This window comes from Saccostrea cucullata, unplaced genomic scaffold (genome assembly GCF_032062105.1).
Source record: "Saccostrea cucullata isolate Sc308-1 unplaced genomic scaffold, CSIRO_AGI_Scuc_v1 ctg327, whole genome shotgun sequence".
Taxonomy (NCBI): Eukaryota; Metazoa; Mollusca; class Bivalvia; order Ostreida; family Ostreidae; genus Saccostrea; species Saccostrea cuccullata.
In genome coordinates, this window is record NW_026924594.1 from 102,354 (window position 1) to 121,559 (window position 19,206).

The following is a 19,206-nucleotide window of genomic DNA, read 5'->3' on the forward strand; positions in this document are numbered from 1 at the left end:
GGAGAACTTTTCTAACTCCGGGATCCTTAAAATTTATTAAATCAATGTATTCAAAAAGAGGGATCAAGCAAATTCTTGGAGAAAAAATAATAAGTTAAAAAGGAAAATGTGTTGGTAGAAAAAAAAGATCATGACACATTGCTATAACATTATGGTAGCTCCTCCCTCTAATCAGAGAAAACAATTAATTCTTAATTTTCATGCGGTTTTAGAATTCTTCTCCACTTGTTCGGACTGCATCTATTTGCATTTTAGGTTATGCATTTCTAAGTACATTTTTTTTTTTGAAAATATCTTTTTCAGTTCAAGAAAGTCACTGCATTTTGAACACACGCAACGATGGAATAATTAATAAATATGACCATTAATTTCATTTTGTTACACAGGTAGATTATGAAATTTTATCTTTCATGTCGTAATATTTTGCATGTTTTATTGCAGGGAGAATACACGAAGACGAATTCATGCGAGTAATGTTTGCATTTAAAAGCATACCATTATTGCGTAAATTACGGTGTTACAAATGTGAAAGGTTATAAGCTTAAGAGATAGGTTTTATAATGTGAAATTGAAAAACAATCACCTTATTCGTTTACTTTGCTATTAAAATCTATATTTCATTGGTTACTAAAACTCTTTGGTGAAAAAAAAGGAAATTAAAAATTTGGATATTTCGACCGCAATGACGTATAAAAATACTTGAATCCTTGAAAACGGGTGGTTTTTTTTTCTTTTTTTTTTTCTTTGATAAACAAACTTTGTTTACCAAATTTTTCAATCAATATTAAGATATTTATTTACATTGGTTTCTGAATACGTAAATAGAGAAAATTACATTAATAACGTTTGAGTTATGAAACATAATAGTACATGATAGGAAAAGAATTCTTTATTATCAACTGTAATAACATTCTCCATCCCGAGTGGTTTTTTTCACAATGGTTAGGTTCAATGTTTTTATGTAATCCTTTTAATGTGAAATTTTAAAGGATACAATTTTTTAACACGTTTTACATCAACACGTAGTTCAGGCTAGCAGTCCCTAAATCGATTCTAAGCAGATAATTGGTATTTTTCTAAGGCATGCACATCAAGATATATTTTACATTTGTACCTGAAAGTCGTTATGTAGGGTTTTAAAACAATATACGGTGTATGATGTTACCAAACTATCTTCAAATGCACTGAATTCTCTTATCTGAATTTTGAGTTTGAGGACATTTATCAAATATAATTAAGATTTTAAAAAGAGCTTAAAGTGTGAAGCAAAACCATTATCATATTTTCTAATTTTAATAAAAAAGCAACCATACATTGCCTTGAACCAGTATTCAAATATTGTTAATACAGTCTAAAGCAGTGACTAAAATATAAATACAATCAAATTTCTATACTTTTTTCCTCAAGATGTGAACCATAAATGATATTTATGGACATTTACAATATCAAACAATGACCTTGACAAGAAATGATTTACAGAATAAAATGCATGTTTTTTTTGTATTTTTGGATCCAGAAAGAAGAAATGGCATATCAATAATACAGAACTGTCAATTTTTATGGCGCAAATGACATGCTTTAATTAATATATATAAACATACATGTATTAGTATTGATTGAACAAAAAGGCAAAAACATTGATTTTTCTCTTATGATCATTTAGGGTATTGGTCGATTTATCTGGAAAGAAAAACAGCAATATTTTCAGTACTAATTGGAAATTGTTTCCTTGGTATTCGTAGGTAAATCTATATGCCAGTTTAAATTTTAGGAACCGCAAAGAAAATATTGGAAAGTTTCCTTTCAAAATTAAAATCTGTTGATTCGCGTGAAAACATAGACATTGAAAAATTAAACACAAAATGCAACATTAATCTGTTGAAAAATAAGATCAACATGTTTTAAATTTTTTGAAAAATATCTAAAGTAAAATTACTAAAATTTATTTTCGTAATTCCTTTTCAACACTTGCTTATCTCGAACAAACACAAAATAAAAGAAAAAACAAACAAAATAGAAGTTTAAACAAAGAACAAAAGTTCAACAAAATTTCTAAAAAAAAAAAAATACTATTATAATGTTTGATGATTTGTCAAACTAAAAATAAAAACCTACATCATGTAAGTCCTTCTACTTGAACAGATGAACACTCACACCCACCTATATATTTTTTTTTGTCAATCATTTCAAGTACGGTTGAGTAATAAACAAAACAAAATGATTAAGCAGAAAAAAGGCTTCTAGACAAATATTATATAAGGTGTTGATGCATTTAATACCGAGCCTTTCTTTTAACAAATCAGCAAATTTTTACACTTTTTTGTCCAAATGTATTTTTAATAACCCTACAGTTAGTCAATAACTTAATATATATGTAATGTGAACCTTTTACTATAGACAAGACTATGAAAAAAAATCATGTCTTCCAATTTACTAGTATTTTAATTATCGTCCAAATTTTGATCATATTTACTAAGAAAATTCTTAGGAGCCAAAACAATCGTCAATATTATTTGAGATGGTATTCAAATTCTCATTTCCAAAAATGCAAACATATAAGCATAGAATTTTGCCGACATCATTTCCTCTTAGAACTTGTTAAAATTACATATTTTACCTACTTTTCAACCATAGTTCAATGTTTTATGCCTTTCCTATTTAAAGGATGGAGATTTCACATCTAAATTTTTTTTGAAATGGATTGCAGGTAAAAGTTCAATTTTTTTAATGGTTGCAGGCAAGAAATCAAAATCTAATAAGCTGCAAACAGCGTATCATTTCGTAATAAAAATCATTACTTCTCTACAAAAATGGTTTGTACATTGAATATCCAACGGCAACTGAAACAAGAAAAGATATAAATCTTGCTTATTGCACGAAAAAGTGTATATAAAGTTCAATAAAATCACCCGGTAAAATATCAAGGACAATCGGTCAAAGTAACTAAAAACATAAGTAATGATTATTCAAATTACTCACCCATTGGTCAAAATTCACTTCTATAAGATTTATACTGGAAACAATCAATATTAGAATACACATATGTCTTACTCAAATTTGATCATAACACTTCATTACAGAAACATATTGTACATATATTAGGATTTTTTCCCATAAAATAAATAATATATGCGTATATATAAATACAATAAGGTTAACTGTTTTCCATAAACACGAACCGATTTTATTAATAAAATGTTTAACCGTCAGGCTTAAGTTAGGTATAATATATATAATAAAATATCACTCTTTAATTAATAAAAACTTAGTTTTAGCTATTTATGTGATAATAAAATGCACCAACAGTGAATCTTTTAAATTTTAATACTATTATGTTACACCTATAATTTTTAAATAATAAAACAATTGCATTAGATTAATTTTATTTGACAAAACATCAATTTCAAGAAACTTGTAAGCAATTTTTAAAAAATGTACAGCCGAATGAAATATAAATGTGATCAAGTTCTCCTGTTTTTTTCCCGTGGTTTCAATTTTTTATAAATGAAATGGAAAACGGAATTTTATATAATCTTTAAAATACGTGCAATTATGTAATGCAAAAGATTTTAACCTTGTCATTAATATGTCATACAAACAATAGAATAAAAAAAGTAAACGAGTACATATTGAGTAAAATATCTGAGTGTATTTCATTTTCCCTGCACAGATATCTGACTTTAAAAAGTATGTTTCAAAATAAGTACGCATCTTAAAAATAATAACTTCTCCAATTTTACTTTTTATCGAGGTCGGAAAATATCTCATTTTAATGATCCAATATACTACATGTAGTATATTGATCCAGCCTGATAATTTTTATCACTTTACATCTATCTGCATAAACATATACAAAAAGGAAAATAGACATAAAAACATTCCCATAAACAGATGCAATCTAAGGAGTTTAAAAATTACAACCGAAGCAAATTACAGCATTTAAAACATCACAGTTGTGATAATCCTTTCGTGAATATAGATTTCTGTCCCGACCTTGAGTCTTATATGGCGTAACTAGAAAAATGTAAATATGATACCAACCTTGACACCATTTATAGAGAAGTTCTATTTCTTGCGTAGCCATTATATGGTGTTTTCAGTTTACTTCTTGGAAGAATTTAATGTTAAAAAATACGAAAATCATCAACAACCAAAATTTCGTAAACAGAATTTGTGCGTGGTAAAATTTGTTTAGCTCACCTCAACGAAGTTTGGGGAGCTTATGTAATACCCTCGGCGTCGGTGTCCCAGGTAAAGGTTTTTTTGCAGCTTTCTTTTTAAGCATGTCTATGCCTTAAGCCCGGTTTACACGCTCTGCTTTTGCAGCTGTTTTTATTGATCAGACATGTTTACACATGGAATGCCTGCTTTCACTATATTAGCATATCATGTGTTTCATTGAACACAGTCAAGGATATTTTTTCAGATGCTGTAATTTTAGCAAAGGAATGACATGCAGGTTAACATTTTTGGAGCAGGTTAAAGTTTTCAGTGCTGAGAGTTAAAATTTTGTGAGAATGACACAGGAGGATTTTCAAGATAAGGTGTCACCTTTAATTGTTAAAAAGGCCTATGAAAATCAATTTCTTGACTTTCTTTAAAGCTTGCATGGAATAAAAATGCAAATTACAATTTTTATTTCACATATATTTTAAATTGTTGGATATTAAAATGCAATTTTGTAATTCGGATGCTTACAATCTGATGTACATTTTAGTATAATCCCTGAGACGTGTGCTGCTATATACAATAGCCTAAAAGATGATTATATGAAAGTTAAAATTTAATATGAATGTATGATATTCATAGTTCAAGATACTGTCAATTTTAAGTAACCATTGGTCAAAGGCTCTGCCCATTCCATTGTCATGGTTGGGGGCCTCTATTTCATTGTGTTAATACCCATTGGGTGGGGGCTCATTCCTTGATTGATTGGCTTGTACCACTCCTTGTTGCTGGCTCATTGAAAACTTTTAAACTCAAAGTCCCTTAAAGACTGCTTCAAAAAGAAGGTGAAATTTCTGTTTACAGCAATAATGACAGGGCTTCGGCTATATAATTCCCATAAATTCCTCACGGGAGTGGGGATATAATGATGTCCTGTAGACATGACATTATAGACATTAATCCATTTAGCCTTGCTCTTTTTTTAATAATGTCTCTCCTCTTTATCCAAATTCCTTTTTCATGAATGCATTATTTGTGTCCTATTAAAATATATATATATATTTATTAATTCCAAATTCATGGGAAGATTGGAGAAAAACTAAAGAGTTTGAAGACATGAATTTTTAAAATTGAAACACATGCAATTCAGTGTCCTCTGTTCAAATTTTACAATTATAAACAATTTTACAGCATAGTTTTATTGGCTTTGGTTGATGCTGATTACAAATTCATTATGTAGATTGTGGTTGCAAGGGGCTAAGTGATGGTGGTGTGTTTGCCATTTTCAAATGATCTTAATATTTAAAAAACCTTTACCACTGAGACATACACCTGTTCCATATGTCACTGTTGGGGATGAAGCATTTCCCTTAAAATCTTATGTATAAAGATATACAAAAATGTTCAGAATTTTAAAAGGCTTTCAAGAGCAAAATGTAGTTGAAAATATTTGGAATTTTAACCAAGATTTGATAAAAAGGTTAGAACAGAAAAAGTTGAGGGAAGATGCACTGCATAACTTTCTGAGAACAAGGAAATAAAATATATAAGGGATATATCTGGACAATGGTTAATTTGTGGTTGATTTGTGGGAACCCCCAGCCGAGAAATAAGAGAAGAATTTTCCTATTTTAATACAAATTTACTGGCAATGGGAATTGCTGTAATTTCAAGAATATCGGGACAATTTGTTCAGGCTCAATGAAATGAACCCATGAACTGGTGTCTCTGTGCCAGAGCCACTCTTCCTGTGTTTATTTTGGACAATTGTAGAAAAATTAATCTTGTATTTAGCTATAATAAAAATAAATACATGTGGCAATATTTATATAACCAAATATTGTTTTAAGTTAAATAACATGTGACAGTGTGCAAAAACACTTACCATTACATTCCAGACCTTCATATTCCTCTCTCAGTTTTTCTAATATATTGCTTAATGCTCTTTGTCTGCAGTCCTTTTTGGAATAAGATGGAGATGAAACATTCATAACGGTTCATGAAATAGATTCAATTACTTTTCTTAATTTTAATATATATTTGTTTAACGTATATGCACCTTATCTTATATTTAGTTTATCAGTGATGCTGATTGGTGAGTTGCAAAGCAGACTGAAATAGAGCAAGTTCTATTCTGTCTGCTTGCATGCCTGCAGTGCATAAACCCTAGTTTACACAGTCTTCTTTTGCAGCTCTGCTTCAAAGCAGCTGCAAAAGCAGAGCGTGTAAACCGGGCTTTACATTGATCAGACATGCATGGAAGATGCTTCTAATGTGTTTCATTGAACCAGTCAAGGTTTCAGATGCTGTAATTTTAGCAAAGGAATGACCAGGTTAACATTTTTGGAGCAGGTTAAAGTTTTCAGTGCAGGTTAAAATTTTTGGTCTCATTTTCAAGTAACTATGAGCCTATGTTGACCAAGCTCGCATGGATGATGCATCTAAGGATGCATACTAACAGCCTTGCTTTGGATGTTGGTTCTGATCTATATTTTTGTGAATAGTGAACAGGTTAAAGTTTTTAGAGCAGGTTCATTCTAAAGTAGGTATAAGCCCTATTTAGAGCAAAATTGAATTTTTGCTCAATTATTGACTTTCTTAATAAAATTTTTCTGTTAACATTGAAGTTTTAAGGTCTCATGTTTGTGGTAGCGATGAATTCTATAATGTTGCATGGATTCCAAGTACTAGTATTCAGAGACATGGAAATCACTTTAATAATATACTCAATTAGTTTACTGATTTTTTATTTGTAAATTATTAATTTTATTTTATAAACAAAAATAAGTAAACGACACCATAGTAATATATTAATCGGAAAAAAGGTTAAGACATATGTATTGGTGTCATCCCCGTACTGCCAGTACCACCAAAAAGACATAAGTAATCAGATTCTCAAGAACTCACCTCAACGAATGTTCTTTTTAAGTGCTAGTATAAGGCAAAGTCCCACATGAAATTAGAAATCTAGTACTTTGCATTCCTAAATGGAATATTATGCAACAACGGCTTTTACTGCGTTTTGCAATATCTATGCAAAATAACTCATTACCCAGAAACACACCGGTATGTCAAATCCAGGATCTTAGAAGTTTGAGAGTTTTAATCCCTTCAAGCATTATCCGTGCAAGTTTGGTCTAGGTAGGAAACACTGGGACATCTGCTCCAAAAATTTATAGCTGGTCACTCATCTGAAAGTGTACATCAAATACAGCGTCCAAACAGCAACTCTGATTGATGCATCGATCGCGGCAGGTCTTATAGTTTCTTGGTAATGGACCTACTCCAACTCATAGGGAAAATATGTCATATCCCGCATCCAAAATGTGTGTAATATGGTAAGCATAGGACTCACAGCTCCAAAAACTTTAGCCTAATGAAGTGTTCAAAAGCAGCCCGACGCAAGTCTTGTAATGTACATCCTTAGATGTATCATCCTTGTAAGTTTGGTCAACACAGGGCTTATAGTTTCTTGGAAATGAGACCTGAACCAAACAATCAAACCTGGTCCCTCATCCGAAAATTTAGATCAGATCCAGCATTCGACGCAAGCCTTGCAATGTGCATTCTTAGATTATCATTCATGTAAGTTTTGTCAATATATGGATTATAGTTTTATTGGAAATGATACCTGCTCCTCAAAAAAACATTAACTTGCTCGATTTTAACCTGAAATTGCATGATCCAAAACTTTAAATAGTATAATGAAACATACTAGACACGGTGTCCATACATCTCTGATTAATACAGGACATAAAAATATTATAGATGTAGTTGAAAAGAAATATGCTTAAACCTGGAACGCCGACGCCAGGGTAATTACATAAGATCCTTCACTTCGGTAAAGGAGGTAAGTTAAAATGGGTTTGTTGGATTTTTTCATAAATCATACTTATATCACTTATTTGTCATGTATACAATAGACATACCGGTGGGGAAAATTGGATGGGAAAAAACGAACACTGGTATTTGAACAACTCCCACCCCACCCCGAAAAGAACAGGCTTAGAATTTTTCTTCATACATAATATCTATTGCACTCATTTATCATGTATACCATACGCGAAGAAAAATCTGGAGGGAAAGAATATAATATCTAGTCGATTAATTTTTGAGTTAAATGTTTGTCTCTTTTAAACGGATTTTTTTTTCTCATGGAATGCATGATAAATAAGTTTATTCGAGAAAAAGTCCGAGGAGGGGGCTGTCTATAAATATCTGTGGATTGGGAAGTTAACAGACCCCATCAGGTATTTCTGAAATTGCCATTCATTCTCAAATAGTGATATTTTGAAGAAAGAAATATCATAAGAGATGTTGATTACAGCAATAATAATCCATCATGGCGATTACTAGTGTTTTCAAACATGAAGAGAGACCTATTTTTCCAGTGAAAATATATGTACATGTATCTCTGTTCCCTCAATAATTTCTTTTATGATACTGCGTAAAGGAAAAAGACATTGTCCGTATATTGGCAATAGCCCTCAGCCTTTTGACATCTTTATGCTTTAAGGTTTTGTTTTCCAAGTGGCAACTAATCTCGACTTTTCCACACGTTTTATTGATTAGCCAGTCAAAGTACCATGTAAACCGGTACTGGAGAACTAGAAAAAACTGCCAAACAATTATTCGAGCATAATTTTGGAATGTAAACGTCATATTTTTCAGCTACAATAATCCATAAATCTGCCAGGAATTTTCAAGTGAAATATTTAGTGATGTGAGTGTATTAACAGTTATCGTTCCTTTTATTTATGCTGAAAAGTTGCAATAAATATACGTAAGTCAATCAATACTTCTGAAATATGACACGAAGTGAAATATCGTTCAAATAGTAATAATGGAAATCTTAAATGATAGTTCAATATCAGCTGAATGTTACACTTACAGGACAACAAATCTTCGTTAAAACACAAACGGACTCCCTTCCTCAAGTACTTGCGAATTTTCTTTTCTTATCAATGTTCACAACCCCCTTTTATACCCCTCGTAATCGAAGATGCAGGGAAACATATGTATATATATACCCTATTTGTCCGCCCGTCCATACATGTCCAAGAACGAATTCGATGTCAATATCGACGATATCGACAATATTATGTCGATATCGTATTGATATTGATCATGATCAGCACTATTTATTGGAAATACTTGGTACCATAAATAAAACTTTGTGCTATGTCGTCGATATCGACAATACCATGACGATATCGTATCGATATCGATCCTATTTGTACAATTTATTTTCACAATGAGATATAACATAATTTTACAAGGTCACAAGTGATGTCAAAATTGATTCGTTATTGACATGAGTATAAGAAAATAAATTATGATAAAGAGAGGGTAAGTGGTTGTTATTGTTTTGAATTAGGTTAAGAGTAAGATGTTGGGTTAGAGTAAAAGTTGTTGAATGTGTTTTAACAATCATGGTTCGATATAGATACGATATCGTCGATATCGACAACAGGGTTAACTTATTAATCAGAAAGTAAATATGCAGAAGCGTTGCATGAAGAAACACAGAAGTTATTGTCTTGGGATATATTAAAAATAAAGGTTTTATATTAAGGTGAAGGTTGGTAAAGTAATATGTTTTTAACTATCATGATTCGATATCGTTAGGATATCGTCGATATCGACGATATCGATGGCAAGTACAATCTTCATAAAAGTAAAGTAATTAAACATAAACACACAAACTCGTACAAAGTAGCAGGGACGGTATTTAACAAAGGCTGAGTAAACATGATTCGATATCGAAGCGATATTGTCGATATCGACACCACAGGGACAGTTTTATACAGGAAAGTGTTCAAGTAACACATGATGGAAACCATAATTCTTTGAACAGTCATGATTCGATATCGGTGCGATATCGTGGATATAGACAGTAAGGAAAACTTCTTAAAACAGGAAGTATTGTAATAAACACACAAGAATAGAGATATATTCTAATAAACTATATAAAAAAAGTAATATGTCGATATCGTAACTACATCGTGTCTTGAACATAACTCCGCCCGTCTGTCCGTTTATCTATAAAAAACGTTGCCTATAACATCTGACTGGTCAAGACAATGGTTTTATATTCCATATTCCTTTTCACAAGATTTTCCTTTAAGTACCAGCATATTTGACATCTTGACTATCAAGTTTTAAACACTTTTGCTGAAAAAACCCCCAAACTTTAACCTTGTCCATAATTTTTGAGTTATGGCTTTCATACTTCACATGTGTATTTCTTGAAATCTTCGCAAGATAAGGGTCTCCAGTCCGAAATCTACTATTGTAGAAAAGATTTCGGGTCGAAAAAACATTGGCTAGCGATGAAGAAAGTTGCTGTAAGTAAATTAAATAGAAATGAATTACTTCTGTTAAGACCTAAAAATGCATGGTTATATATCTTGACAATTTGTATTCATGAACTCTATACTTTTTAATCGAAATCATAACATAACTATTTTTTTTTTGAATTATTCTTGTTGTTAATGCAATGAATAGATGTTTCCTTGAAAAAGAAAACTGTTTTCATTTTTCATGGATATCGAGCAGCTAGGTGCTTGACTTAGTAAACCAAAATGTATTCCATTGTCCAAAATTATTCATAGAGTTTAGAACATCAGAAACTTATTATCACATATTAGTCTTTAAACGTCAAATTCTCTTGAAATTTTTTATTGTAAAATTGACACAAATGGCGTAAAATTACTTTAGAGGTTGTCGTTTCCGTCGCCTTTTTTATGCATGGAGATTTAATATTTTCAGAAAGCTGCCCTTAATACGTCAAAGAAGAGTACATAAAATTTTAAAGTCATTCATATTTTTTTGCAAGAATTTTACCAAACGATCTTTCATTGTGAATAGGTCTACGGGTTTATTAATTACTTAATCTGAATTTTAAAAAATTATATACAAATTCATATTTTTTACACTGTCTTCACTGAAATCTGACGTTGGACCGGTTGCTGAGATGTTAGACCGCTATGACGTTTAATTCACCTCATTTAAGGATGACGTTTACTCAGGTTTCAGATAACAGAAAGGAAATTTTATAAAGTATAATATGTTAAATCAAAAATTGTTCTAAATGGATAAAATAAGCAAGTTTTAAATCGAAATTAATTAAAAAATTTAATATTTTATTATTTAAAGAAAATATACAAGTACAAAAGTCAATGTATGGTAATGCAGAGGAAATTCGGACTAAATTTTTCATTTTTCATTTTTGTTAAAAATTTTGATTTCTTTCAATAATAATCACGAAGTAAAGGTTAAATGTATTTTTAAACATTATTTTACAAATATTATATGTGTTAAAGCTCATAGATTATTTCAAATAATTGAATGCTACGAAATAAAGAAATTCAAAAATACGTACAAAAATCTTTCCAGACAATATATCTCAATAATTTGATCATTGACCCCATATAATATTAATACCATGAGAATTAGGGAATCAAAAGTAATCTGAGGCTATAGATAGTTTAGAGTTCTTATCAGTCAGATTTTTATAATATTCGATTTAAAATGGGGAAAAAATATAAATATGACAGAGGAAATTCGTTATAATTATGTTATAATTATCACATTTCTGTCCCAAACTCCAATCATTTCTTTATATGAAGCAACGCTGTTCCATTGCTATACTATTTCATTATTTAAAAAGTTTAGTTGCATGTAATATTTTGTGTGTATAGAAAAAATTGGTCATTGTGTGAAAAATTGAGGTACTTCCCGAGAAATACTCAGGGGCCACTAGCATGAAAAGTAGGTCATTGACCTAGTTATTTGAAATTGAAATTTAACACAAGAATCATTGGTGTACAATGTGCAATAGGTGGTTTTTCGTTCTTATCAGTGGAATTTTTGGTCATCTGAGTAAAGGTATACCTTAAGGCAGGATAATCCGAAATGGATTCATAATTTTTAACTATAATACGAATTAAAAGGTAAAAAAAAAAGACGTTATAACTGAAATTGATTGCTATTTATTATCTACAGCTAAAGATATTGGGCCCGTCAATGAGATACTGGACCCCTCTGTCGAGTTAACCGTCACGCCAAAGACCGGCTCTGACAGTTATATATAAATCATATGTTACAACCATTGTTTCGATAGTGGTTATAATTTCAATGGTGGTTGTAACCTTTATACACAACCATTCCCCACGATAAATTAAAGCCCAGGTTTTTTTTATATCATTGACAGCTGCTTTTTCAATAAATGGAATTCGTAAATTTACTTACCTTGTCATTGGTCATTTGCAAAATTATTTTGATAAAAAACAGTCTGATTGTACACATAAGTACTCTGAAGTTGACATAAAAAAGATGTTTGAGTTTCTGATTGACAACTGCTATGTTGTTTATGGAGACCAGGTCCTCCAACAATCTATTGGAATCATTTCCATGGGTACTAATTGCACCCCGCTATTAGCAGACCTATTTTTGTATTCATATGAAGCAGATTTTGTGCTTAATCTTAATATGATAATAATAAAATAATTCTTACTAAAACAAAAAAGAAAACACTTGCTGTGACCCTCAACTCGACATTTAGATATATCGACGACATATTGTCAATTAACAATGGTAATTGCCATTCTTATGTCGATACGATATATCCTGATGAGCTTCAGACCGGTCGGCATTGGATGCTCACTCCTCCATGGCACCTGACCCCACCTCTGATGTTTTGAAGGTCTGTGTTTTTTCTGCTCCTATTTTCGATTGTTTTATCGACTTTTGATCTTGAATACTGTTCGTTATCTCCATCTGTTTCATGCTTCTGATAAGAATAGATAAACCATTTTTATTTAGTCTGTCAAATTGATTAAATTCTATCTTTTCATCAATTTTATTTTTCCGATAGTTCATATTAAACATTAACCTCTGAATGTACAATAATCGTTTTCACGTAAATACCTGTAGTTTAATACTGTAATACATGTACTAGCTCTCTCTCTCTCTCTCTCTCTCTCTCTCTCAAAATACATACTCACAATATGCCATTTTTATGCAAACACGAGCTTCATTATTTATAGTTACTTATTTTAGAAAAATATTTCAAAAACATCACTTATTCATGTTTATAGCTCTTATCTAGATTCACTAAATCAATTGGTTGCATTTCTTAGAATTCAATATGTACTAGTACAAATACAGTCCCACGAAATACCAATAAAACGCACCATTTAAACAAATATAACGCCCCCTTTTCTCGTAATATTTTGAAAATAAAAATTAATGAAACATAATTAGTGTTGCAACAAGGATTCCTTGCTTGTTTCCACCGATGTACCTTCTTTGTTTGTTCTTGAACGACATTTTGATAAAGAAGATTAATTGACACGCGATATAGGAAATTTATTTTCCGGTACAGATAAATTTCATTCCCGCCACATTGTCTGTTTCAGTCGTATGATGTGGGTCCCCGCGGGAAATGTTAAACATTTTAAGGACATTGTGAATTCGCTTCATTTCATGGATATTGCAGTGACATTACATAAAACATTGTCTTTCTATACCATGCAAAACAGATTATGGAACAAAATGTTAAACATTAATATTAGGAATAGATGACATTTTCTACATAAGTGATAAGATTGCCACATTAAGCCAAAAATGTTGCCAGTTACAAAAGGATAATCTCTCTCTCTCAAATCTACGTAAACGTTTTTGATAGGTTTTGTTTTAGACTAAAATATAAAAATAGTTTTAATTTTAAGTTTTCAGTGTAGATAAACTTGATAGGCATATAGGACTACAATTGTATTACCTTATTATTATTGACTTATTGGAGTTCCTCGAGACAACATAAGACGCAATTTTAATTATATGGGATATGCTATAAAACGACGAAAATAATACTTTAATTTTTGTCATATATTAAACGCATCAGTTTTTTGAGTGAAGATCCAGAATTCAGAAGGGGAAAGCAAAGATACCAGTGGCGAAGCTGGAAATTTCGGTTAAGAGGGTGTGGATTTATTTTTAGGAGCAAGGAGTTTGGGATAGGCTGAAAACCTCAAGAAGGTCCAAGGCGAAGCTAGCTTCTGGTGGAACTTGGGACCCTAAGAGCAATGCTTTAGATTAAATATTCGGAGCTTACCAACAGTCATTTGACAATTACAAAACAGGAACAGAGTCAACATGGACCTTTAAAGCATCAGAGGTGGGATCAAGTGCCATTTAGGAGTGAGCATCCCCTGCCGACCGGTCACACCCGCTGTGATATCGGGAGAATCCGTCGACAATTCTTTGTGGATAGAATGGTCTAACAATTAGAATGAAAAAAGTATTTGACTCAAAAACTTACCTCGTTTTAGATATGTACCATATCGATATAAGAATGAAAATAACCATTGTTAATTGACAATACGTCGTCAGTATAATAAATGCATATAGATGATGAAATGGAAGTCAAGGCAATTTAAGTGTTTTCTTCTTTTCGCATTGAACAAGATTTTGAACAAATTCTGCTTCATATGAATACAAAAATAGGTCTGATAATAACGCGCGCAGGTGGTATTCATGGGAATTCCTATAGATTATTGGAAGACTTGGTCTACAAAAGTCACATAGAATAAACTGGGATTTAAAAAACTGTAGTACTGGGGTAGGTACAACGCAGTAAATACCTTCCTTGATTGCATTGAGAGAAAATTTATATTGTAGCCAATCCAGGTGCATTCAACGAACAGTCTGGACCGTGTGTAATACAAGTATTCACTTCATTAATTTACCAGGACAAATAAAATTTCAAATTGGCATAAGGTTCCCATACATTTTATTCACAACTGCGTTCAAGAGCTGGAATAAAGTTACCTATAGTTTTAGTGGCCTCTGTTATCCCTATACGCAGAGCTAGATGTTCTTCCAACTTCGCAAAGCTATCGAATGATTGCAGATTGTGTCACTGTGAAATACCATATCTTTATCAAGCATTTGTTAGGCCATCATTCTGCAATTCAAGTATTGTCTGTTGTGTATTCATCATTGCCTTCTCAAAGAAATCAGCTGCAGAATTAATTAAGGTCACATGAAACAGGATCTTATATTCCTAATAGATGTTGACCTGTCTATCACTTTCGTCATGCAGTATTGTTAGCAAAGAGCTCCTCAATATTCTTATTATAAATAAGCTTTATACTTCCAAAGTGCTGGAAAATAGTTTTGGACCTGTTCTCCTTCCAAGTTCATTAATATAAGTCCTCATTCTACATTACCGTGTTTGCAAAGACCTTCCTGGTGATCGTAGATCGGACATTTTATCGATAATTTAGAATTCTTTGCATCGTCCTGGTTGAAGCACTCAGTACAGTACATATTCATCCAAGATGATCCTCTATCCTTACATACCTAATACTCCAGTAAAATTAAAGTTCATGGATTGATTAAGGATGCAGAATTAAGTTGAATGCTGTTATCTATATTGACGTCAATGTCAGTTCCACAGATCACAGTTATCTATGCAGTGTCCGCCAAAATATGTACATGTAAATGTATGAAGTCAATCGTTTGATTCAAAATCAAATAGGATGGATTGGGGTAGTTTCTGCATTCCCGTAAAAAAGGGAGAGAAAAGGCTTTTAAAATATTGTTCAAAATTTATTCTTTTCGATGAGAAAACATCTAAAACTGAAGTTTAATTTAAATTAATACTACGACGATGGAGTCATGGCAGGATGACAGTGATGCTACGGTGCGATAGCACGATAGTTATGATGCAATGGCACAACAATGCGATGACGACGGTTCGATGGCAAGATGGAGAGTTAGTGAATTCGAATTTCCATTCATCTTTACCGTAATGAAGCACCATCGTCATCTTGTCATCGATCGCTATTGCTACATCGCGTCCCCGTGCTATCACCTTCCATTGCATTGTAACGCAATCACATCATTGTCTTCGCGCTTTCACTGCGTCGTCATCGCACTATCGTTTCATCGTCATCGCACCCTCGATATGGTAATGCAACTTTCTATAAAAACAAAAGAATAAAGCAACGGCGCATTATGCCATTTACTGTTACTTGTACATCAGTATCTTGTGGATTTATTTTTATTAAACCTAATTTATATGGTTATCAAATAAGTTTAAAATCACACGACAAACACTGCTGGGATAACAAAGAGGACACAATGGCGTTATTATTTTTCAATATAGTTTCTGAAAACAAATAACTACACTTCGTTTGCCTTTATTTCCCATTAAAGTATTCCATATACTTAATTTTGAATTAAACGACTAACGCCGTGTTATGTATTTTTACTGAAAAATGTATGGCGTCCCTTTCACGTGAAATATAAATCATTCCTAACAGTTAGAGAGTACAGTATGTCATAATTGTATATCTCTGCCATTATAGAATACCAACGTTATTTTAAAGAAGAAAATAAAATAAGATTAAATAAATACCCACGGGAAAAAAGTAGCATGAAAATTTTTATTCAAAGCGCTTTATATGTTTTAAAAAATCGTTTTTGAGCTTTTTTTGCAAGATGGATGTAAACAACACTGGTGATGTAGTATCTGTTGTCTCACTGTGATAAATTAAAAAGGTCTTGTATGTCAAAACTCAATGAAACTAAAGGAAAATATACTCAAAATTAAAAATCTGTAACTTTTTTTCATGTTTCAGTGAGAGAATTTTTTATATCCACAACACCGATAAACTCTGTGTCAGGCATCTTGTGTGTGAAATGTGTTTCCGTATAATTTGATTTATTTACAAATTGTTCATGTTTGTCGTGTTGATGTGGAATTATTATAAATTCCCGTGAAACACTTGTATGGAAGTCGGGGCCTTCGTCTCTTCGTATTTTAATAATCCGCTCTTTCTCTACAGATGGATCCTTTGGAAAAGAGTGGAAGGATGTAGCTGTACTCCGACGACTGACCTCGTCACAAAGCGGCACACAGCAATAAGCCGCGGAGCCCGTTTTCGCATGGTAGTCCATTTTCAGCGTCTGCTCGGACATGTGCTTTTTGTCAGGTCAGCGCTACGAACTTTAGTGCGTGCGTGAATAGAGTCTTGCCCATAGCGTTTTAACCGAAATTTCAAAACCTTATTAAACATCCATAAGTCACTTCTTATCATATTCCATATAAAAATGTAAGAATTCTGGCAACCAGGTTTTCTTTGAAAAACGCCATATTCTAACCCATTTGGTCCAAAGTGAAAAGGAAAATTTCAAAATATTTTTGCATGTTCAAGCCACCTCCAAAAGATGAGTTGGTCATTCCTTAAAATGTAAGTGTAGTTTGAGGAAGAAGCATATTTTAAAGACCTAAAGGAAATGGCCATAGAAATGCATTAGATTTATGGGAAGAAGAGTGTCGCAGACGGATGGACGCACTCGCTACACCTCAGCCGATTCGTACCCCCTCTTTGATATTATCTGTCGAATAGGGCAAACTAGGGTATCTACAATATGCCATAACTTTTTTGAGAAAGTGTGGGTAAAAAAAAAATAGCGGTCCACGGGCCACAACTCATACCCAAGCAACATTTGTTTTAGGTGATTAATCTTATTTGTAAATTTAATTCGGGCCTTTAAATTAATTTGATTCATTGCTTTAATGCAGTATATAATCGTAGTATATACCTTTGTTGTTCTTGATAATTTTGTTTTTCCTTATGAGAAAAATTCTGAGTTGGAACAAAGGAATAGTTCTTGGATCTGCGCAAATTTTGAACAAAACTAAGTTCTAAGACGTTACCTGAAATGACTTAAAATAAACTAACTTCAATTTACATTACATGCCCATCATCATGACACATCTTTAGTTAAATTTAATTGATTATTTTACAAAACAGCATTTACTTATGAATTCCTTTTCTTGTTTTTAGGTCCAACCTTAATTCCTCGTACATTTTTTTTTTGGAGCGAGGAGAGTTTTATCTATATCCTATGATTAATCTGCCTACTTAATTCAATTTGAATTAATCTAAATGTTGGAAGACATCTGCGGATCAATTGTCCCAAAAATATCCCACATCAATCTATAAGTTGTATCTTTTAAACAAGTGTTTTGCGTAAGTCCAAATAGCTTAATGTTCTGAGAATGTTGAACTTTTTTTTATTGAAATGATTGTATACCGGTATATGCAATGTTCACATAGCGTCTTATGAAAAAGTAAAGATGTAAGATTTATTCTGAATATAAAGTATTGGCCATTTTATGAAAAATCAACGGGGGAATTTTAGTGTTTTCCTGCTAAAATCTATGTAGATGAAAATGAATAGGCCATTATAAACATTAAGGAAACTAACATCTTGTTACAGGAAAGCTTCAATTCAATTATAATTTTATACCCTTATAGAGCGATCTGTCATTTGATGTGACGAAATCAACAGAAATCTACGGTAAAATCAAATGACACAAAATATACATGTACAGTAAAAATCTTTCCAACGTTATATATTACACCGAGATCATATCGTATGTATATTCTAAATGTAGGTAAACAATAATTATTTCTGTTGCAATATATTTTGTCCTGGAAAAATATGAAAGGAAAAAAAATAATAAATAGGTATCCCTTTAAACGATTCAATTTTCTTTTCTATTTTTCTATTTCCTTGCCATTTTTTTTTTCTTTAGTGGTTTATTAGAGCTTCCTTAATAAAATTCATAAGGAAGTGTCTCTTTCATTGTGTATTTAGGGTTGTGTTCCCGGAAATTCAGATATCAGAAGACATAAAATAAGGGGAAAATACATCAGAAACATTCCAAAGAATTGATACTCTAATTTGTAATGAAGAGTTTAAAGTCAGTCACTGAGTCAGCGTTTTCACACAGACTTATTTGATATGATCAGTAATTTTATATCTGAAACCGGTCCGCATTTAGAAATTCATACGTGTTAAAGAAACATTGTCTTTCTTTTTTTTAAACAAAATAAATAATCTCTGAAAATCCACAAGAAATGTTGAACAGGAAAATTATCTGTCTACTCGAATATCATAATGATTGAATTAACAAATAACAACTAAATAAAGTCTATTCTGATTGGTAATTATTTT